The 23,421-nt window shown below is 39.1% G+C and overlaps 1 protein-coding gene and 1 long non-coding RNA gene across 3 annotated transcripts in view; one reads left to right on the forward strand and one right to left on the reverse strand.

Moving 5' to 3' along the window:
• LOC134351940 (heparan sulfate glucosamine 3-O-sulfotransferase 3B1-like) overlaps positions 1-23,421 on the forward strand; it is a 207,988-nt gene that overhangs the window by 119,311 nt on the left and 65,256 nt on the right. The gene's annotated exons all lie outside the window — the stretch shown is intronic.
• LOC134351941 (uncharacterized) overlaps positions 1-23,421 on the reverse strand; it is a 34,958-nt gene that overhangs the window by 4,752 nt on the left and 6,785 nt on the right. The window contains exons 2-3 of one of the 2 annotated variants that reach the window (XR_010019295.1): positions 23,089-23,252; positions 22,049-22,084 (exon numbers count right to left, since the gene is read on the reverse strand). This is a non-coding gene — a long non-coding RNA (uncharacterized LOC134351941). The remainder of the gene's footprint in view (positions 1-22,048; positions 22,085-23,088; positions 23,253-23,421) is intronic. The other variant, XR_010019296.1, reaches the window with a different exon arrangement.

A 23,421-nucleotide genomic window follows, 5' to 3' on the forward strand; every position in this document is an offset into this window, starting at 1 on the left:
TCTTCATGCACATTAGCCTGATTCTGAAAATCATTGTATGGTTCTCTGCTTACACCCAAGAAACTACTGGGAATTTTTAAGTGACACCAATTGGACTGCAAAACATGATTGATGTCAGTTTCATGATTTGCTAATAGGAATGCTGATTTGCCAATGACATGGATCTTGATTACATGAGCATGTCTTACACACAGGGTGAAGACCTACTCCTTCATTGAGCATGTAGCAGAAACTTAATAAGTAACTGTAAAAATCTTTGGCACAATCTGAGGTTATAAAAGACGTTATAGAAAAATAACTATTTCTTTCAAAGCTTCTTGAAGACAAGTAGATTGCAATCTTGTCAACAGTGAATGGTGGAAGATCTGTTCTGTACTTGGAAACCCCATCCTCACCAGATCATTTCTACAGAGGTTGGCTGTGTTTATCCAGGATGGTTCTCAAGGATGTCCTTCTTGAAAGTAAATTCCTCATCTTTTGTTGTGGGATACAGACACCTACTATCCCTAAGTGCCTACTTCCTCTGGTGCAGAATGCCTCATTGATTGTTCGTGGTAGGTGATTCCCAATTCTGAAATACCTCATCATTCAAGGGTAAATTTGCTCCAGTGTGGCCCTACTGTATGGAGGAATATGCCATGAAAAGCTCCTGTTGTGGCAGGAAGCAAGGTAGCACTTTCATGAGACTTTGAGCTTACCACAAGATATAGGAGCAGAATTAGGCCATTTGGCCTATCAAGTCTGCTCTGCCCTTCAATCATGGCTGATGCTTTTTTCCCTCCTCAGCCCCACTCCCTGGCCTTCTCCCCACAACCTTTGATGCCATGGCAAATCAAGAACCTATCAATCTCCACCTTAAATACACCCAGCGACCTGGCCTCCACAGCTGCCTGTGGTAACAATTTCCACAACTTCAGGCCCTCTGGCTAAAGAAATTTCTCCTCATCTTTGTTGTAAATGGACGCCCCTCTATCCTGAGGCTGTGCCCTCTTGTCCTAGAGTCGTCCACCATCCTTTCCACATCTACTCTGTGTAGGGCTTTCAACATTCGAAAGGTTTCATTGAGATCCTCCTTCATCCTTCTGAATTCCAGTGAGTACAGGCCCAGAGCCATCAAACGTTCCTCATGTGATAACCCTTTCATTCCCAGAATCATCCTTGCGACCCTCCTCTGAACTCTCTCCAATGCCAGCACATCTTTTCTTAGATAAGGAGCCCAAAACTGTTCACAATACTCAAGGTGAGGCTTCACCAGTGCCTTATAAAGCCTCATCACCACATCCCCGCATTGTATTCTAGACCTCATGAAGTGAATGCTAACATTGCATTTGCCTTCCTCACCACTGACTCAACCTGCAAGTTAACCTAAAGAGTGTTCTGCACAAGGACTCCCAATGTCCCTTTGCATCTCAGATTTTGGATTTTCTCCCCATTTCGAAAATAGTATGCACATTATTCCTTCTATCAAAGTGTATGACCATGCATTTTCTAACATTGTATTTCGTTTGCCACTTTCTTGCCCATTCTCCTAATCTGTCTCAGTCCTTCTGCAGTCTACCTGGTTTCTCAACACTACCTGCCCCTCCACCAGTCTTCGTATCATCTGCAAACCTGGCAACAAAGACATCTATTTCATCATCTGTGATTGCTCTAACATGTTGTAACATTAAAGGTTCATTTGAGCCAGAGGCCTCACTTCTAAGCCTGCCCCACTGTGAGTGCCCAACAAGACTCAGGTGACAGTTCCCTCGGCCATTCTGATAACATTTTGACAAATTGCCCTCTTAAAAGTTTCTAAATGAGTTGTTGATCAAAAATTTAAGAATATTTGATGCAAATTTAAATCATCTTTATAAATTATTAACAAAATAAAATATACGTATATTTAAAACACATTTAACTGATTTTAATAAATGTAACACCAGTGAAATGTCTTTTTTACTAATTTATAAGGTGAGAAATCACTTCCTTTACTTATTTTTCTCATTGAGTTTCAACAATTCTTTCATATAAATGGGGCTATGCTGTAGGACTTGCCAGACATGGCCGGTGTTAAGTTGATGTGTCAGATATGCAGTGCAATTGGCCCAGTGGGTCAGTACAGTCCACCTGACTGAAATCTGATGTAAGGCACATTCTGTTCTTCCACAGTTAAGTGGGCAGTCAGGGAGACAGGATGTGCTAACACACATACTGCTGTTGGCTGGCAGATTTCTCCAAAACTGCTGGCTCAGGAGGAAGATAATCCAGGCCAGCCTGGCTTATCCAGCCAGTGTTTTCACCATTTCTCTCATATAAAAGAGATTATGGCAAAAGAAAAATTATTCATGTGCTAGAAAGAAAAACAGAAAGCACCAGAAAGTCGTAGGGGTTTACTCCCAGTCTGAAGAGGAAGGATCTAATGTCTGGGTGCAACTGGTGGACAACTTCAGTGTTGCTCACAGAGATGCACCAAATCACAGACAACATCAGCTTCCATGAATGGTGCATTAAATCTCTCAAGGGCAACTAAACAAACTAACGCAATTTTCTCTCAAGGAGTGGATTGAAAACATATAGGGATCTTAAAAAATAATGAAGCAGCTTGCTAGATACAGATATTTCCGCTTGTGGAAGTGGTGTGTTTGGCGGGGGGGGCGGGGGGGGTGAAAAGGAATCAATATCAGTGACCATTAACTTGAGGTCTTCACTGATGCTATTAATAAGGAGCTGAAGAGAAGTGTTGTCAATGAGGAACCTGCTCATGCAGAGAGCAGTTTAAGCAGATGGAAATGCATTGAAGGTAAAGGTATATAAATGAGTTTGTAAGGAGAAAATATCATGCTGATGTGAGATATGCCACAGAGTATCTGGGCCAAGTGGCTTTACTTCCGTGATTTACACTCAATGGCCACTTTATTAGGTACACCTTGGAATGTCACGTCACTCGTCTGAGTCCTACTGGTACCATGTAACCCAGTACAACCTGTCGCATGGTCGGGTGGTTGGCGACTAAACCGGCTCCCCCACCAGGCTTGCCTGGTGAGGAGGGTGGCTAGACACCCTGCAGGACGAGAAACAAGACCTGTCAAAGGGCAGATGAACCCTCTCGTAGGGTCAACGGCCACCTGGAAACACGTGCCGTGAAGCGCGGAACGGGCATCCCTTGCATCGAAGCTTGGTCTGGCCATTCACTGCAACAGAACTTCCCCCAGCCGTCTTGGACCCCACCATGCCACTGAATCCAGGAGGGCATGTCAAGAGGGTGGGTCTGGACCTGTGCAACCCCTTACTCACCTAAAATCCATTCACACACACACTGTTCCTTTCTACTGAAAGGAACCATCATCATCCTATGGGATGGATAGCCAGAGAGAGAGAGAGAGAGAGAGAGAGAGAGACACTTTGGGTGGTGGGGTGGAGATATGTCTCTACTGAAGGAGGTGTATCGTGCTCCTTCCCTCAGCCAGTCTGCAGGTTACCCTTGGGCAAGGTGTAGCACCTGCTTAGCCCCCCCAGTCAGGGTTATGTGAAGTCATGGGAGCTGGTAGTGGATTGTCGTATGAGCAGCTAGTGCATATCACAAGACCAGGTTATGCGACCAGTGACACCAGGCAATCTTTAAAGAGTATTGATAATGGCTGAGGGACTCATCTTGTAAAGACACTGCCCAGAAAGAAGGCAATAGCAAACCACTTCTGTAGAAAAATTTGCCAAGAACCATCATGCTCATGATGATGATGTACACTGGCTTGTTACTGCAAATATCTTATCAGCCAATCATGTGGTAGCAACTTATTGCATAAAAGCATGGAGATATGGTCAAGAGGTTCAGTTGTTGTTCAGAAAAAACATCAGAATGTGGACAAAATGTGATCCAGGTGCTTTTGTCTGTGGAATGATTGTTGTTGCCAAATGTGATGGCTTGAGTATCTGAGACACTACTGATCTCCTGGGATTTTCTCGAGTTTACAGAGAATGGTGCGAAAACAAAAATACATCCAGTGAGAGGCAGTTCTGTGGGTGAAAACCCTTGTTAATGACAGAAGTCAGAGGAGAATGGCTAGACTAGTTCAAGCTGACAGGAAGGCGTCAGTAGCTCAAATAATCACATGTTACCACAGTGGTATGCAAAGGAGCATTTATTGGAATGAGGTTTTAGGTGGGTAATATAGATAGAAAATCACAAACAAGAGAAAATCTGCAGATGCTCAAAATCCAAGCAACACTCACAAAATGCTGGAGGAACCCAGAAAGCTAGGCAGCATCTATGGAAAAAAGTACAGTCGATGTTCCAGGCTGTGACTGTTCATCAGCTGTTGAAGGGTCGCGGCCCGAACTGTCGACTGTTTACTCTTTTCCATAGATGATGCCTGCTTGCTGAGTTCCTCCAGAATTTTGTGTGTATTGCTTTAATATAGATGGAAAGTAGATTTTGATTTTTTGGTTTCTGTTTAATTGAAGTATTTACTGTGGGAGTTGGTCGCATAATCATATTCACCTGTATCCTTGTCTATTCTGATAAAGTAAAGATACAGAACTCAATTCGTCATTGAAAGTGTTGCATGCCTGTCCTAGAATCTTAAATTCAATAGTGGACAGCAAGTAAAAGGCTCTCTGCTTTTGGTATATATCAGAAAATACCAGCAAACTAGAAACTTAACTAATTTACTATATATTCAATGCACTGTACAAAATCAACTTAAGAGAACAATCTATAATGCTTATTTTCTTATTTGTATCTATTTTCCCTCTTGTTAAACTTATTTTTGGAGTGTGTTATCATTCTGAGGATCATCTGCAGTGGTGATATCACTTCTTGTATCAGAGTGATTATTTAAGAAGTCATAGAATAGAACAACATACTCTTTATTTTTAATATGTTTTCTAAATATCTCCTGCAGATGAGAGGAGGAGCCTATTTTTATTACATTAGTGTCATTTTTATGTTATCACAAAATGAATGTGCAACAATTATCTCTTAGCTTTTGGTAAATCAAAGTAAACGTTGCTCCAACTTTTTTATATTTAGTTTGTGGTGGTATTTTAGAAGTTTAAAGCTCTGACATCTTGTTTATTTGCTATTTCAGTACAAGTACTCTTTCGGAAAAAGCTGCTTGAAAGCCATTGCTATTTATTTCACTGTTAAGGGAGGGAAGACATCATCACAACATAATCTTCATTCAGCAAGTCAACAGCCACTCTGATAAGAGGCCTCTTTTAAAATATAGCTTCAAGGCAAGCCTTCGTGATGGTCCAAGACAATTCCTCTTGTACAACCAGCTGCAGATCCTTTTGCAACTAAAGTGCTGACAGTCCCATTCTTTAACCCCCTTCCCTTGTACCTTTGTGTAAGCTTTGATTTGAAGCATATCCCCACTTAAAGAAACATTAGCTTTATACCATCTCTGTTTTACACTTCTGTCTATATCATGCTGGGACTACAATTAGTCTTTTTTAAAACAATTATTTAAGAATATTGAAGGAAGATGTATGAAATTAGATAAATAGCTTTGATTGATATGGTGGCTTATGCTTTCTACAGAGAAACTGCATGTTTGATTTTTGTTTCACTTTTTCTAAGCTTGCAATCTTGGCAAAATATTACTTAAAATTCCTAAATATTTCCCTTCCCTGCCCCCATCTCTGGCTGACTGGGAGGGTGGAAGGGCTTTCATCTACATGTAGACTCCTTCAACTGTGCAAATTGAAGAGATATGCAGGTACTTGACTTTGTGGCTTTGAAGTTGAGGATGCTGTTTAATCAGCCAGCTGGAGTCTGCTTAATGTAGAAGAGTGGCCCATCCTTCTTTTCTTTTTCCATCTGTGAGGTGAGGTGCAGCCTGCCCGACATCAGCTGAAACTCATTAAGATTATGCCCTCCAGACAAATCTTTTATGATTGAGTTACACTCCATTCTACTACAGAACAGCAGGTTAGAGCCTTGTCAAAATATTTGATATAGTAGAAATCTGCATTAATTCATTCAAGGATCATAGCACTGAAATTGTACTCCCTCTTTTTCAATTAAGAAACTTTCTGGCAAGAGTGAGGTCCCAAAGCTCGGGTCTGCAACAGTGTATGCAATTACACTCTCTTGACTTGGTAAGCAATCTCCAAAAACACAGCTGTGAAGTTTGTAAAACTTCTGAATTCCCAGATAACACAGTGAGCAAAATCCAAAATTTCATAGAAATCTGAACTAAAACATAAAATACTTGAGATATTCACCAGGTCAGACAGCATCTGTTTAGGGAGAATCCGAGCTACCGTTATAAGTCGATTCCCGTGCAGCACTGCTTCAACATGTACTTTTACAACAAAGAATTTCTAGCCTACACAGTATAAAGCGCTAAGTACATTATCTAATCCATTGTAAATGCATGTATCCATGTGCAGAAATTGACAAAAAGCAGAGTAAATACAAGATTACAGGTCACTCACAAAGCAGGCAGAAATTGTAAAATACAGTGGATTCTGGTTAATTAGGCCATTGGTTAATCGGGGCAGCAGCTTATTTGTGACAAATGTTAAAGAATAACATGTAAACTGAGAAAATAGTCAGGATTCCCTTCAGTTATTTGGGACACTATGCAGCTTAATTGGGACAGGAGTCTGCTGCCATCGATAACTATTAGGAACTAATACACAGTTTTTTAGTACTGTGGTAATATTGGCAGTGTTCCAATTTGTTCTGTATTTTATTTAAATATGTAATTTGTTACTCAGTTAAACTGTAGTTCACCTTTTTAAAACTATTTCCTTGAAAATTTGGCTATTTGGGGCAGTCACTGAATTGGGCCAAAATGTTCTGGTCCTGATGTCTCCTAATCCATGCAACAAAATGCTGGAGGAACTCAGCAGGTCAGGCAGCATCCATAGGAAAAAATACAGATGCTTGGATTTCCAGCATCTGCAGATTTTCTCTTGTTTGTATTTCAATCCATTGTACTTTTTAAAACATTTTTGGCAATAAATTCTTAAGACTATTCAGTAGCACAGAAATTGTTTGACTTAATCTAATGTTTGTTACATTGATTGAAAATTCATTTATGCCTAAGTACATCTGAATTCACATAGCTTAATGGACAATTAAATTATGTGAAGTTTAGATGCCCACAAAAACTTTAGTGAGCAACTACATTTCACATGGTTAACTGGGTAGTTAAAATCCACTCATTGCTTATTAGTTAAAAGCATAACATTGAAGGAACAGGACAAATGGAAATTTACATGGGAAATAAATGAGAATCCAGACTTCCTTCAGAAATTGTTGCCTTATTTAATCCGTATGACTGTAAGTGTGGATCACTACTCAAGGCATAATGCAAACTAGTATTGCATTTAGAAGACTGTGAAGTTCTTAATCATCCAGTGAAATGACTTTCCATGAGATTTTCTTGAACTTCATTGGAAGATAGGCTATGAGGCAGAGGACAGCGAGGTCACACTGGGAGTGGAATGGAGAACTGTTTTGTGTTAAGCCCCTCTGGCCATCAAAATTTTTTCTGGGAGTTCAGCTGACCAGTTATGAAGTGCAACTGGCCTTGGAATGCTGCTATAAAATACCCTTCTAAACTAGGCCTCTATAATCAGCTGAAAATACCCTCAAGGATATTCTTGCGAAAGCATTTCTTTAAAATCATGTTAAAAATTCGTTATGAAGGAGAGCTCTAGATCAATGAGGATTATTAATGGAGCTAATCTTCCAAAGATTCCAAGATCACATTGCTATAAATCACTTTATTTCTTATAGTGAAGTTGCAGATGAAATCTGCTGCTGGGAGGCCCATTTTCTGCTGATTGCAGAGGCCTAGTTTAGCAGGGTATTTTGTAGCCACACTCCAAGGTCAGTTGTACTTCGTAATTGAACAGTTGAACTCCCAGAAAGGCTTTGATCGGCCACGAGGCTTACCGAGATAAAACTACAAAATGCTGGAACAACTCAGCAGGTAAAGGAAGGATGTATACACATAACAAAGGACGTATCGCCGATAGAGTAAGGCCAAGATTTTGCAGGTGATTCCAAAGTTTACAGAGCCATTTGGTCAATAGACTACTGAGGGAAATTAGAGAAAAATGGGTATTTTAAATCATAGTTTTAAATCATAGATGTATATCCTACTTTTAACTATGATATATATGAGTCAGAGCTATTGAGGACATCTGGAACCTAAGGAGAATATGGAGGATGTGAAGCTAACTGGGCAAAGTCTGTGGAAAGCACAACATGGAGGTATCATTACAGAGGGATGAACTTACACCAGAATTGGCAAGCTTTGTTTAAAAAACAGAGAAAAGGCAAGCTTTTTGAAATCATGGAAGTCAATATCAAGACTTGAAGGCTGCAACTTGCCCAGATGAAAGATGAGACCTTTCCTCAAGTTGACATTGGGTTTCAGTGGAACAGTCTTAGAAGCCACAGAGAGAAGGTCAGACTTGGACAGTGATAGATAATTACAGTGACAATGCATTTTCATCTGCATCCTCTGATATTTAAGATATTTTTAAAATGAAACTATTTAAAAAGATTTTAATCACTGTAAACTGCACAGGGGCAGAGACATAAACAAATCATTCTGTGGACAGCCACTGTTCTTATTCATTTAAATGGGACTATTACATGTGAACCAGGTCTAATGTGGCAGACTCAGTGAGCACATTTTCCTACCTGAGACCTGGAAAGTCTGTGGTATCTTGCTAGCTTTTAAGATGAAGATTTAATATTTATCCTTATCAAGTTTCACAATTGGACAATCCTTAACAAATTTGTATGAGGAGTTCGTAGTACATTTGCTGAAGAACTTTGGGACTTTTCCAGGGCAACGTCGGCTCCATTAGCTGTGGCTTTTGCATCACCGGTGGCTACTGCCAACTCACTTACTTGAGCCACAAATAGAGAGTTTAATACAATACACCGCAAACAGTCTGTGTAGTCTTGATGAGGCTGTTAACTGAGTTCCTTAAATGTGGTGCAAGCTTACATTAGTTGGACAAGCACAACAAAATTCATTCAGTTGAATGGTTTCATCTTGCTCCAAGCACAATGCTCATGTCATTCTGTGAACCTGCCACAGAGAAGAGCTGGAGTTGGTACCAGTCAAACAAAATTGTTCTTTTAGGCCCTGCTCATACTTCAGAGTTAGTAGCTTCCCTATTGATTTCAATTTTCAAAGTAGAATAGAGATCAAGTGACGGTGATGGACTTGAGCCGGTTCAAGTTGATGAACCAGTCCTCACACTGAAAGATGGCTTTATACATACAGATCAGACTCCCTGCTGACAGTACAGACTCCTACCCATGGTCATTGTGATTTATTACTGAAAGTGGGCATATTTTTATTCATAGCAGGTTAATTTTGCATTTTATTTCCTTATTAACTGAAGACACAAGATCATTGTTTTCTATCACTTATCCAAGATGCTTAACAATCAAAGATTGTAGTTTACAATTAAAAAACAGGACCAGAAGATGGATTTATGTTTTTTGCTTTAAAGAGCCATGAAACAAAGTGATTTATTTTTGACTAGGAATCTGTCCTGTTCTTGAAGGTTGTTCTCCTCTAGTTAAGTATCTGTTTGACCTCAAAAGTAGAGTGATCTCAGCTGGCTAAATGAAAGTGGGAGCGTTGCATACAAGAAAAAGAATCATCTGTCTGGGACAGGGAGCCTTTGAGGAACAGATGACAGCCAAATTAGACCATCAGTTGTATATTATATGGCAGTCATTAGACCAGGATCCACTGAGTACATGCAAGGATGGGAAAGCGATTGTCCCTTTAAGTCAGACTACAGTGACTAATGTTATATAAAAATCATGAAAAAGGAAAATAACTTATTTATCTTTGTTCCTTTGAGAAATTTAAACTAACTTTTTGAAGTTAAATAAGGAAAGTTGTCAAGTATACTGTAGAATAGGTTTATAGCATAATTTAATGAAATGATGTATTGTCCTATTTGAAAGGAATATGAAAATGGAATCAGAATTGTTGCAATCAGGGATAGATGGAGCTATTTTGCTGTGGGTGTTAATGGTTACAAAAGAATGTGGCAATAAATGGGTGATAGAATCCTGAGTGGGCTTTTGTTCGGCTGTTGATGCAATTATACCTTTTCAGTTTCAATTTTAAAAGCAAAGTTAGTTAAGAAGGCTCACTAATGTATGTGGAAAAACTTATTAAAGTGCTTGCATAAGAAACAGGTGCAATTTTGTACACACACACACACACACACACACACACACACACACACACTTTTACTGTTTTTCCTAACTCTAGAAAACCTTATGGATATTTTAGTTTATTCTTCAGAATGTCTAGATTAATTTCTTATTGTTTCTCCTCAGTACTTGTAAAGGAACTGAAAGCAGCATAGATGCAATGTGCAGAAAGGCTCTGATTATCCAGTGATTTTGCTCACGTTATGTTTGCTGCCTCTATTCCCACTCACTGATGCCATGGTTCCCACACCCCCTTCCTATTTAGCTGGGCCGAGTTCCCATGCAGTACTTAAATTAGATTAGGTTTATTTGTCATGTGTATTTCTGAACATAGAGCAAGACACGTCGTTTGCATCAAATCAAATCAGCAGGATGTGTTGGGCGGCCCACCAGTGTCACCACGATTCCGTTGCCGACGTAGCATGCCCACAATTCACGAACTGTGACCATACATCTTTGGAATGAGGGAGGAAACCGGAACACCCAGAGGAAACCCATGTGGTCGCGGGCGCAGCAGATAAGCTTCTTACAAGCAGAAGGGGGATTTGAACTCCGAAGTTACAGCTGGCATTGTAGTGTGTTGCACTAACAACTATGCTACCATGGTCCTTCCAACAACTGCAGAGTTTTATAATAACATTTAATATCTTTAAAAAGTAGTTAAGGTATTAATAGAAAGAACATCTATCAGTCTGAAAAATCTGGAGGAACTCAGCAGGTCAATTAATATTCTGTAAATGGAAGCAAGCCCAGAAGCAGAACACAATGTGTAATACAATCACACTGTCATATATTTAGTGCCATCAATGAAGATGAATTTCCAGACAAATATTGCTAAAATAAATATTTGCTGCAGAATCATTTGAAATTTATCTGATATTAAGAGGCCATTCAACCCAGTGGCTATCCACATTGTTCTCTTGTGATGGATATTCACTCCTTGGTTGTTTTCTAACCTCGGCTTTCTGAACACAGCACCTGCCACTTGAAAGATTACAAACAGTTGTAAGTAAACTTTCAAGTATATCGCTTTGTTTAGTTTCTGGTCATAAATGGAAGACAGTCTTTAGTTCTTAAAATTAAAATGGAAAGCAATAATAAGTCTCTACACCTGCTTTAATGCTGCTCAGAGAAACAGTATAAGACAATGGATTGTTTAATTTGCCTTGTTTCAAAGAGACAAGCTGACTCTCAAGTTTCATAGTTCAAGGAAGCTTGCAGACCAGATTGATAATAACACTCAGTATATTAAATAACTGGAATGATTATGTACTCAAGGAAGTTAGCTTTACAGCATTAATTATGAACTGTGAACATTAAGCCAAGGTATCTGTCTCTAAGATGCTTTTAGAGTCTTTGTGTTAAAAGGGTATCTGAGGAAATGCCATATGCGTGTGAAGTCACCCGACTGGTAAAGAAAGAGTAGAGATATAGAGAACAGTTCAGGATTATTAGAAACAGGGTAAAGAATATCAAGAAGCATTGGAAGAAATATGGGGTGAACTAGAATCCACTCCTCTTGCTTCAGTTTCTACAATGGGCAATTTGTTTGCCTGCATCTTTGATATGTCTTTTTAGTTTATAGGAATTGTACCTATGTTTTGGAAATCCTTTATGCTTTATGCTTTGTTTTTGGAAATGGTTTGTGTTTTAAAAATGATTTTTAATTTGGAAATGTTTAAGATAAAAATCCTGTGTGAGTTTTAAACGTGTTTCAAGAATGTTTGAATTTAAGCATACTGTATATCACTGAAAATAAATGAACTGTGTTTTAAGCAACTTTGTTAGCTGGAAGTATCTTCTCCTCAGCAGGGTGAGGGGAACAACCACTTGAATAGTGGGTATTGGCAGCTAAGGTCACTGTGGAGAATAAACAGGGAAGTAAATTATTCTTTGAAGATTGAGTGGTTACAGTATAATCTCTCTTTAGTGAGAGTACTTGTAGCTATTAATATTGGATAGGGCTTAAGTTCTTTGTTTGAGTTTAGAACTTCACGGTCAGCAAACCCAGTGCAATCACACCCTTTCCACTCTACCCCCTCCCCCACCTCTGACTCCACCTCCTCCCCATTCTACCAACTATTCTATATATTTTTGTTAAATTGTTAATGCCTTCGCTTTTAAAAGATGCCATGGATTCTACATCCATTGCCATTCTTGGAAGGCACTTGATGCCTGAGCAGTTTTCTGGTTTGCAAAATCGGTTACCTATCCACTGACCAGTGGCAGTATTCGTTCTCAGCTTATCAAATCAAAATCCTTTAAATGTATAGCTTTTTATTAGATATCTGTTCATCTTTCTTTATTGAAAAACACTTATTTCTCAACCAGTCATCCTAATGTCATCCACATATCAAGTTAATATAATATTCTTAGTATCCTTTCCAAGTCCCCATGTATATTTAACAGCAGATTATTATCTTCCCATTTCTCTGATGTCAATTTGTTCATTCTGCCATGTGCTGCAATGAGGATTTCCAATTGAGAGATCCTGCCTCAGAAGCATTTATAATTATGAAAACAATAGGATAAGGAACTGCACTCAGACAAGGCTTGGAACTGGATGACTAAATAGTGGAATGCAATGGAGCTCACTCATACTTTTCATGGTAAGGGTTGTTTCAAACAACAGTGCAAATCAGAATCAGTTTTAATATCGTTGGCATATGTCGTGAAATCTGTTGATTTTGCAGCAGCAGTGCATTGCAATACATAATAATAAAAACAGTGAACTGCTGTAATATATATAATTAAATTAAATAAATAGTGAGGTACTGTTCATGGGTTACCCGTCCATTCAGAAATTGGATGGCAGAGGGGAAGAAACTGTTCCTTGTGTGCCTTCAAGCTCCTATGCCCTCTTCCCAGTGGTAGCACTGAGAAAAGGGTGTGTCCTGGGTGATAGGTACCCTTAGTGATGGATGCTGCCTTCTTGAGGCATCGCTCCTTGAGGGTCATCAGGTTGATGGTAGAACCTTTCCAATTCTATTCACATCTAATATCATGGCAGCTTTAATGATTTAACTACCGATCAATTGATAGATCCAGCAGTTATGAATTTCATATAGTTCATCTAACAATTGTGGAAAGTTTAGTTCTTGGGTGTAACAGACAGTTGTTATTCCAAACTTTTGGTTTCACTAGGCTATTTTTAACATCAAAAGACCAATTAGTTAAATAGAAAACAGAAAATAAAAGTTTTGTGCTGAAATGGAATTTCCTGAACATGATACAAATTATAAAAAGAATGATGGATACCTGAGAATGATTAAAAGACAGTAATTTAATCAATACAGGCTTAAATTGCATCACAAACCACAAGAGACCTCAGTCACCCTCCATCTGTGAAGCAGTTTACAATTACTTTATGTGAAGTAACATACAGTATTCACTGTTCTCAATGGGTAACTGTTTGGCAGAATATCTCCATCTGTCCACAAGTCAGATCATTGCCACTTTGTAACTTGCTCCGATGCCTTGAGTTCTTCCCCTTTCTGTTTTTGACTGCCTGTATCAATCCATTTCTTCTTTAGAAAAACATTTTCAATTGGAATTTCCAGATCTCTAACCTGTTGATTCGCTTTCAAGTATTCTACATCTCACGTTCTTAGCATTTATACATTTATCGATCTATCTATCTACCTGATTTTGCACAATTTATCTTCTTTTGTGCATTGGTTGTTTGTCAGGCCTCATTTATATATATTTTTTAATAAATTGGATTGAATGCCTTCATTTTCCTGTGCATGCCTAGAAAGAAAATAAATCTCAGGGTTGTATATGGTGACGTATATGTACTTCGATGATGAAGTTATTTTTACTTCGAACTAGACTTACTTTGGCTTTTAGGTGGTGTGATTGAGGGTTTTGTCAGGAGGTCTTAGAAAATTGCAATAGTATCTTTTTCATAGATGTTATTGTATGCTGGGTGCGAAGTGGATGAAAATACATGTTGGTGAATGATGTGCCACTCAAGCAGGCTGCTTTGTCCTGCTGAAGGCTGAGCACTACTGTTGTTGCCAAAGTTGTTTTAACAACCCCCCCCCCCCCGCCGCCCGCCACTTCTGCCTTATAGATGGTGGAATAAGTATGATGAATCAAAGAGGTGGCTTGCTGTCACAGGATCCCCAGACACTGACCTGCTCTTGTGGTCATAATATTCATGTGCCAGTGCTAATAAGTCTTTAGTCGAACCTATCTTTGTACTTCCCACTTTTTATTATACACATAATGTCTCACTTATCCATTTTTGCTTTCTGTTTTGCCTCCCGCGTTTCTCCAGCACTGATTATCTTCATTTTTGTGATTTGTTTCCTAATCCCAAATCACTTTAGTGTTTTATATGTGCTGGATCTGTCTCTGGCTAATAAAAAGTTTTTTTTTTAAAAAGACAAAGTTATGAGCCCAGTAGGAACATATAAATATATGGAACAATTGGATACATATCATTTAGCTAAGAACAAGTGTTGAATATTAAGTAGATGTTATCAACAAAGAATATTTGGATCAGATTATGAAGCATTAGGTGAAGCAGTTTGGCATCTGAGTGCTTTGATTCCTTGTGCTGCAAATTGCCTTGCCACATTTTTAATGCTGTTGAAACAGCATTGTGGGTTGCCATAACCCTGAAGGTCTTGTCAAGATTCAGAATTTGCGGTGTACAGAACAGCATAGTCAAATTCCCCCGAAAAATCCCACTCTGAGCCTTACTCTCATAGTCATAGTCATACTTTATTAATCCTGGGAGAAATTAGTTTTCTTTACAGTTGCTCCGTAAATAATAAATAGTAATAGAACCATAAATAATTAAATAGTAATATGTAAATTATGCCAATAAATTATGAAATAAGTCCAGGACCAGCCTCTTGGCTCAGGGTGTCTGACCCTCCAAGGGAGGAGTTGTAAAGTTTGATGGCCACAGGCAGGAATGACTTCCTATGACGCTCTGTGCTGCATCTTGGAGGAATGAGTCTCTGGCTGAATGTACTCCTGTGCCCAACCAGTACATTATGTAGTGGATGGGAGACATTGACCAAGATGGCATGCAACTTAGACAGCATCGTCTTTTCAGACACCACCGTGAGAGAGTCCAGTTCCATCCCCACAACATCACTGGCCTTACGAATGAGTTTGTTACTCTGGCTCCGCACTGAACTTATTTTATAAAATAAATAAAAATTGCTTTGTTTCAATTGAACTAATTTTAAGGCTACAGAATCTACAATGCAGTTTGAGGCCATTCAGCCCCATGGTCTAAACTGGCAGAAACCTCTTCTATCCCTCTTCGTCAAGACCAATTGACATAATTTACTAGCAATTAATATTACTTATGCATTATGTTATACATATTTGGTTTGAAAAAGTTGCTAATCAATTTCTATAACAGTACATTATTTAAGAAACAATTACTGAAAATGCATATCTAAGTATGGAAGACTAATAAATTGAAGATGCATTCTAGCAGTAGAATCAAGTCCTCAGTGCTGACCCAGGTTCTGAAAGTTTAGGCAAATATCTATAATATTAATCATCCCAAAAATGAGTTTTGTGAGATGTAATCCAATAATGTTTTGCCCTTTATTGCCAGGCTTTTTGGGAGACTTAGAATTATTTCAGAATTATTGCCTCTGCAATATGTGTTGCAATATTTGCAGCATTTAAAGTGCCCAGCAGGCAGTGTTTAAACGGCAATATTCTACAGAAAGTTAATAAAGTTAGAGGATTCTGTTTCCTTCAGGCAATAGTACTACCACAGAGATTTAGATTACAGCAGCAAGTCGGCACATTTAAAATTGCAAAGCAAATTCACTGCAGCAAAGGTTAAATAAATGACTGGAGGAATAATCAAACAATTAACTATTCTGCTGAAGTAATATTTTTGCACAAGTAATAATTATTTAGAACTGGGGGCAAAGTCTCAGGGTAAGTTAAAGAAGATCTTCTCTCTGAGGACTGTGAATCTTTGCAGAAAGTTGAAGACACTAAGTCATTAAGTACTGTTAAGACTGGGATAGATAGACTTTTAAATAACAGAGAAATAAAAGATTATGGTGATGGGACATAAAAATGAAGTTGAGGCCAAAGATCATTTCAGGCATGATCTAATTAATGTTAGAGCAGACTCTAAGTAATGTATGGACTCTCTGTGTTCTAGTGACTTAGGATCTAATCTTACAATTAGTTATATTGATAAATGAGATGAGCTAAGAGTATTATTTATAATTACTATATTAAATATTCAATCCCATGGGTACCATGTATGTAGCTCTTTACAGAAACTTGCTCAGCTTCGGTCAAAGCACCTCCAAAACAGTGATTATTACTCATGTGAAAGACAGGGGTTCTATGCAGTCATAGAATCATAGAGTTGTATTGCCTTCTGGTTTATCACAGTCATACTTCCTTTTTTTACATATATACACTAATGCAACTCTCCCAGACTTAGTTGATATCTTTCTATGATTTGTCTGTCTAAATGTCTAATGCCGTGTCTCTCCGGATAGCAACCACACTTTGTAAAAAAAAAGTCATCATGTCCCTTAAAAGCTCCACTTTAACTCTATACTCTCTTATTCTGGATATCACTACCATGAGAAAAATATTGTAACTATCTACTCTATCTATGTCTCTTATGAGGGTCACACTCAGCCTCACTTGCTCCATGGAAGACAATCACAGCTTATCCAATCTATCTCCATAACTAAAGTCCTCCAATCCAAGCAACATGCTGGTGAATCTCCTCTGCATTCTCTCCTCTCCGTCAAAGCCACATCCTTCCTATATTGAGGTGACCAGAAGTAGATACAATACACCTAGTGCTGTTTAACCAATACTTTGCAAAATTTGCAAAACCACATCTATTTCATGTGCCCCGATATATGAATGCATGCATTCCATTTGCCTTCTTTACCTGCCTATCTACCTGTGTTGCCACTGTCAAGGAGCAATGGACGAACACCAGTGTTTCTCTTTGTCTATGAGCATTATGCCAGGAGCTCCCAACCATTTTTATGCCATGGACCAATACATTTAAACAAGGGATCCATAGACCTCAGATTGGGAAACTCTGCTCTGTCATTTACAGTTAATTTTCTACTCCTATTTAATTTCCCAAAAAGCACCACTTCACATTTGTCAGCTTTAAACTCTAATCTGCCAATATTCTACCTGATTCCATCTGATTTATATCCCAATGTGGCCATAGACAAGCTTCTTTACTATTCAAATACCGCCATATTTATGTCATCTATATTTCCTAGTTACCTACTCAATGGCCACTTTTTTAGGTACCTCCTCTACCTAATAAAGTGGCCACTGAGTCTGCGTTTGTGATCTGCTGCTGCTGTAGCCCATCCACCTCGAGATTCAACGTGCCGCACATTCAGAGATGCTCTTCTGCACACCACTGTTGTAATGTGTGGTTCTTGGTCGCCTTCCTGTCAGGTTCATCCAATCAGGCCATTCTCCTTTGACCATTCTCATTAACTGTCATTTATGCCCACAGTACTGCTGCTCACTGGGTGTTTTTTTTTTCATTTTTTTTAGTTAAACTGTCAAACTAAAGAAAAGGTTTGGAAACGGTGATCACAACTCTCTGGCCTTTAATATTGTCTTGGAGAAGATAGGATCAGATGGTATGAGAAACTATTTAATGGGGGGGTTGGGGTAGAATTATGATGCTATTGTGTAGGAATGTGGGAGTGTAAATTGGGAACAGATGTACTCAGGGAAAAGCACAATAGAAATATGGATGTTGTTTAAGGAGCTCATGCTAGAGGTTCTTGATTGGTTTGTCCCATTTAGGCAGGGCAAGGACAGTAGGGAAAAGGAGCCATGGTTGACAATAGATGTGGAATAAGAACATAGGAACATAAGAATTAGGAGCAGGAGTAGACCATCTGGCCCGTTGAGCCTGCTCCGCCATTCAATAAGATCATGGCTGATCTGGCCATGGACTCATCTCCACCTACCTGCCTTTTCCCCATAACCCTTAATTCCCCAACTATGCAAAAATCTATCCAACCTTGTCTTAAATATATTTACTGAGGTAGCCTCCACTGCTTCACTGGGCAGAGAATTCCATAGATTTACCACTTTTTGGGAAAAGCAATTCCTCCTCATCTCCGTCCTAAATTTACTCCCCCGATTCTTGAGGCTATGTCCCCTAGTTCTAGTCTCACCTATCAGTGGAAACAACTTTCCTGCCTCTGTCTTATCTATCCCTTCATAATGTTATATGTTCTATAAGATCTCCTCTCATCTTTCTGAATTTCAGCAAGTACAGTCCCAGGCAACTCAATCTCCCCTCATAGTCTAACCTCCTCATCTCTGAAATCAATTTGGTGAACTTCCTCTGCATCACCTCCAAAGTCAGTATATCCTTCCTCAAGGAAGTAGATCAGAACTGCACACAGTACTCTTATGTTCTTATGTTCTACCTCCACCCCGTCTTTACAATCTGATCTCTCCTCTTGGTTTCCTTATCCATAACATCATCTGACAATTTCTGCATTTTCCATTGACTCCTTTCTTTTTGGCCTTCTATTCATCCAGCTCGGCTTTGGTCTTTGCATCTACTTTTACAAGCAGTTTTTTGTCCCCCACTCGATGTTGGAGGTTGGTGACCAGTGGTGTTCTGCAGGGATATTTCTGGGAACCTTGCACTTTGACATTTTTATAAGTGTGGTTTAGAAAGTTTGCAGATGACATAAAGTTTGGTAATGTTGTAGATAGTGCTGAAGGTTATCGAGTTAAAAATGGGACATTGATAGGATGCAGAGCTGGGCCGAGAAGTGACAGATGGAGTTCAACTTGGAATAGTGGAAGTGATTAACTTTGTAAGGTTGAATTTTAAAGCAGAATAACAGGTTAATGGCAGGATTCTTAGCAGAGTGGAAGAACAGAAGGATCTTGGGGTCTGTGTTCGTAGATTCATCAAAGTTTATAGGGTCATAAAGGAAGTCTATGATGTGTTGGCCGTCGTTAGTTGGAGAATTGAGTCCAAGAGCCACAAGGTAATGTGGCAGCTTTATAAAACCCTAGTTAGACCATACTTGGAATTGTGTTCAGTTATGGTTGATGGTATAGGAAGGATATACAAGCTTTAGAGTGGGTGCAGAGAAGATTTATCATGATGCTGTCTAGATTTGAGTGCATGTCTTATGGGAATAGGTTGAGCAAGCTTGGGCCTTGGACTTGGAGTGAAAGAGGATGAGGAGTGACCTGATGGAAACGTACAAGATGATAAGAGACATAGATCAATTGGACTGTCTGAATTTATTTCCCAGCACAGGATTGGCTAATACGAGGGGGCATAATATTAAGGTCATTGGAGTAAAGTATGGGGGAGATGTCAGAGGTAAGATTTTTCCGCAGAGAGTGGTGGATGTATGGAACGGCGGCCAGCAGTGGTGGCAGAGGCAGATACATTAGGGCCATTTAAAAAACTCTTAGATAAGCACATGAATGATAGAAAAATGGAGGGCCGTCTGGGAGGGAAGAGGTAGATTGTTCTTAGAGTAGGTTAAATAGTCAGCACAACATTGTGGGCTGGAGGGCCTGCTGTAATATTCTATGTTCCAGAGCTGCAGGTGCATTGGACAGATTGGACAGTTGGCCTCCGCAGCTTTGATTCATTCAGTGCAGCTCTCTCAACTTCCTGAGAAAATTTGAGAGCATTAGCAAAATTTATAGTCCTTCGGAATTTTCTGAAAATCCATTCTGGTAACTCCTACAGAATATTATCAAACTCATGTCATTTAAACTGAGGTAGTTCTCCTATTTTTACTTACTATGGTTTCATTATGTCAAGGATGAATAGCCAGGGATTTGAAAACTGTCATATCACTGCAAGCCATTTTTTAACATCTCCTAAGTGATGTCTTCGTATCACTGCAGCCTCCTTCATTTCACCCTCCTCTGACCCACTTCTACCTTTTCTTTTGCATTTTCTATTTTCACCCAGAGACAAGCCTTAAACTCCCATAGCTAAAAGACTGAGAATTCTTTACTGAAATCTCTTACAGCAAACACAATGCTGGAGGATGTGGAATGAGCAGTCATTTATGGTGACTGAAAGGTAAAAGGGAGATGAAATGAGGGGAAAAGGTGACCCAAGAGCAAGCATTAGGTGGATCTAGGTAATTTCTTATCTCTTTCCTCCTTTAAGATGCTCCTTCAGAGCTATTTCTTTGACTAAACCTTTGGTCATTGACCTACTCTCTGGTAGGGCACTGTGTCTAAATAAATATTCTTTATATAAAAGGTATTAATATTTTATGGGTTCAGGCCTTTTGGGTAGGTGGGGATGGTGACAGGGAGGGGAGAAAGGAAGGCATAGTTGAGGAACACACACAAAATGCTGGAGGAACTAGACAGGCCGGGTAGCATCTGTGGAAAAAAGTACAGTTGACTTTTCGGGCCAAGACCCTTCAGCAGGACTGGAGAAAAAAAAACTGACCAGTACACTTAAGAGGTGGTGGGAGGGGAGAGAGAAACACCAGGTGATAGGTGAAACCTAGAGGGGGAGGGATGAAATAAAGAGCTGGGAAGTTGATTGGTGAAAGAGACAGAAGGCCATGGAAGAAAGAAAAAGGCGGGGGGGGGGGGAGCACCAGAGGAAGGTGATGGGCAGGCAAGGAAATAAGGTGAGAGAGGGAATGGGAAATGGAGAAGGGCAGAGGGGGTGGGGCATTACCGGAAGTTTGAGAAATGGAGGTTCATGCCATCAGGTTGGAGGCTACCCTGACGGATTACAAGGTGTTGCTCCTCCAGCCTAAGTGTGGCCTCATCACGACAGTGGAGGAAGCCATGGATTGACATATCAGAATAGGAATGGGAAGTGGAATTAAAATGGGTGGCCACTAGGAGATCCCACTGGTTCTGGTGGATGGAGCGTAAATGCTCGGCAAAGCATCTACGCTGTGTGTCGGGATGGGTGGCAGAGTGTTGAGAGGATGAGGATGCTCCCTGACATTTATGGATACGGGAAGCAAAAATGGTGTCTTAACCAGGATATTACGGAGTTGGGATTCTGAAAGCATACTATGGGAACTAGAGTTTTTCGGAGGTGTGTGGGAGGTTTAAGGGCACAGTGATGATCATGGTGATAGTTAGTATATTGGGGTTCTGAGGACACCAAGTGAGTGAAAGTAAGCTAAGGGACTTACCAGAGAGGGTCCCAGCACAGACAGTGTCATTAAAATAAGGTGGTTGTGAGAGTACCACGTGGCAAGTGCACCTCAGAATAATAGGCATAAATTTTCAGGCAATAATGCTTTGGGGATTATATCATTTAATGTGACTAGTGTGGAAATGTTATCAGATGCATGATTTGCAGCAGAGAGACCCAGATGAATCTCCTGAGTGCCATGATTCAAAGCAAGAATTTGTTCAGGTGAATTCCACAATAGAATAAAATAATAATCATAGGCATAAAACATGAAAGAAACATTGCACATATAAATTTCTAGAACCTCTTCACTGACTTCCAGATTAACTGACCATGAATTAAAAAATATTTTTGTAAGTAAAGAGTTTTTTAACAAGTCAAGGTAGAGAAATAATTTTCCTGGTTCCTGGAATATTCTCACATAATCTTATTTTGAAATTGCACATTGGAGTTTAGGATTGAATTTAGTGTGTTTTTCTAAATTCCAGAATATTACTTCAATATTATTTAATTAAAAGTTTGGTGTGCCCTGCACTGAATCAACGGGGAGTCCATAGAATAATTAAGTTAACTCTAGTTGGCTTAACCACTTTCTATATCTAGTTAGATCAGAAAAACTTTTAACTATTTATATCAGAAAAACACAAGAGATTCAAGATGCTGGAAGTCGAGCAACTCACACAAAATGCAGGAGGAACTTGCAAGTCAGGCAGCATCTGGTGTGGGGTGAGGAGGGAACAAACAGTCAATGTTTCTGGCCAAGACCCTTCATCGGGAATACATCAGATCAGAAAAACTAATAAGCAAATGCAGGTTACTGACAATTTACATAAGCATATTTCTGATAATATCCACCTAATAACACTATGAATAATTACATAATTCAAATTCCTTTTCATAAACAGATTTCAATAACACTTGTTAAGTTTGAGTCAATTGAGCAAAATAGCTACAAGTAACTTTACCCCACAATGAATAATTTATATGAATATATAATTAACTGATATAATTCTTAGAAAAACATAAAATCTAACATTTTACTTTAGAAATCTAACTTTGAATTTTCCATCATTAGCACAATCCATCATTGGGGATTGAGATCTTTTAAATTCTCCAAATTTTAGTGATAACCTCTGTAAAAGGATAATGTAAATCTGGCCTGAATCCGTAGAATGTGCTGGTCACACGACTCACATAACATTCTGGGATGGTGACTCCCACGATAGCCTGCATGTTGCTCGGTCTCCCTGCCTTCATTTTAATGCATCACTTCAGCATTATTGACTGGATTGTGTCTTGCTAGCAAATCATGATCATTTCTAGTCCAGCGTAGTTTTCAACGCAAGTGATGGGGAAGAAGCCGATGAACAGTTGTGCCCATATACTGTATGTCATGCCAGTTCAGTGGTAGGGGAGAAGTTAGAGACAGGTGTTCCATTTCCAGAAGACCACTTATAAACTGCTCAGACAGTTGATGTTGGCTGATGTTGAGAAAAAGCGCTAAGACTCATTCTTTGCACAGGAGTCCTCCAAAATCATTTTCTATGTAGAATATGCTCCATGCATTAGTTTGACAAATACTAATTGAGAGAGAGAGCTACTATTCTGCCATTCTGGCTTACATTGTAGAGATTCTGATTGATACTTACTTCTCCCTGCTCTATTCAGTCAGGTTTTGGCTTATTTGTAAAGTACTTATATCATCAAGGCAATTATTTACCTTGAAGTTCAGCAACATTATTGGTTCAATGGTACATTCTTCTTTTCTTGAGGCAGAGGATGACTTCCTACACTCCTTCTAAGGCAGGTGCTCTTAACCTTTTTTATGCCATGGGCTCCTTTGACAGTCCGGTGAAGCCTATGGAAACCATCTCAGAATAATGTCTTCAAATATATAAAACAAAATGCATAGGATTACAAAAGAAACTAATTATATTAAAATACAGTTATCAAAATATATAAAAAATTTAATTTGTGATATAGTAATATATGTGCTTCTTTATTAATGCATTAAATAACAATATACATTAAACATATGGGCAAGTTAAAATTA

Source organism: Mobula hypostoma, chromosome 9 (genome assembly GCF_963921235.1).
Source record: "Mobula hypostoma chromosome 9, sMobHyp1.1, whole genome shotgun sequence".
Lineage (NCBI taxonomy): Eukaryota > Metazoa > Chordata > Chondrichthyes > Myliobatiformes > Myliobatidae > Mobula > Mobula hypostoma.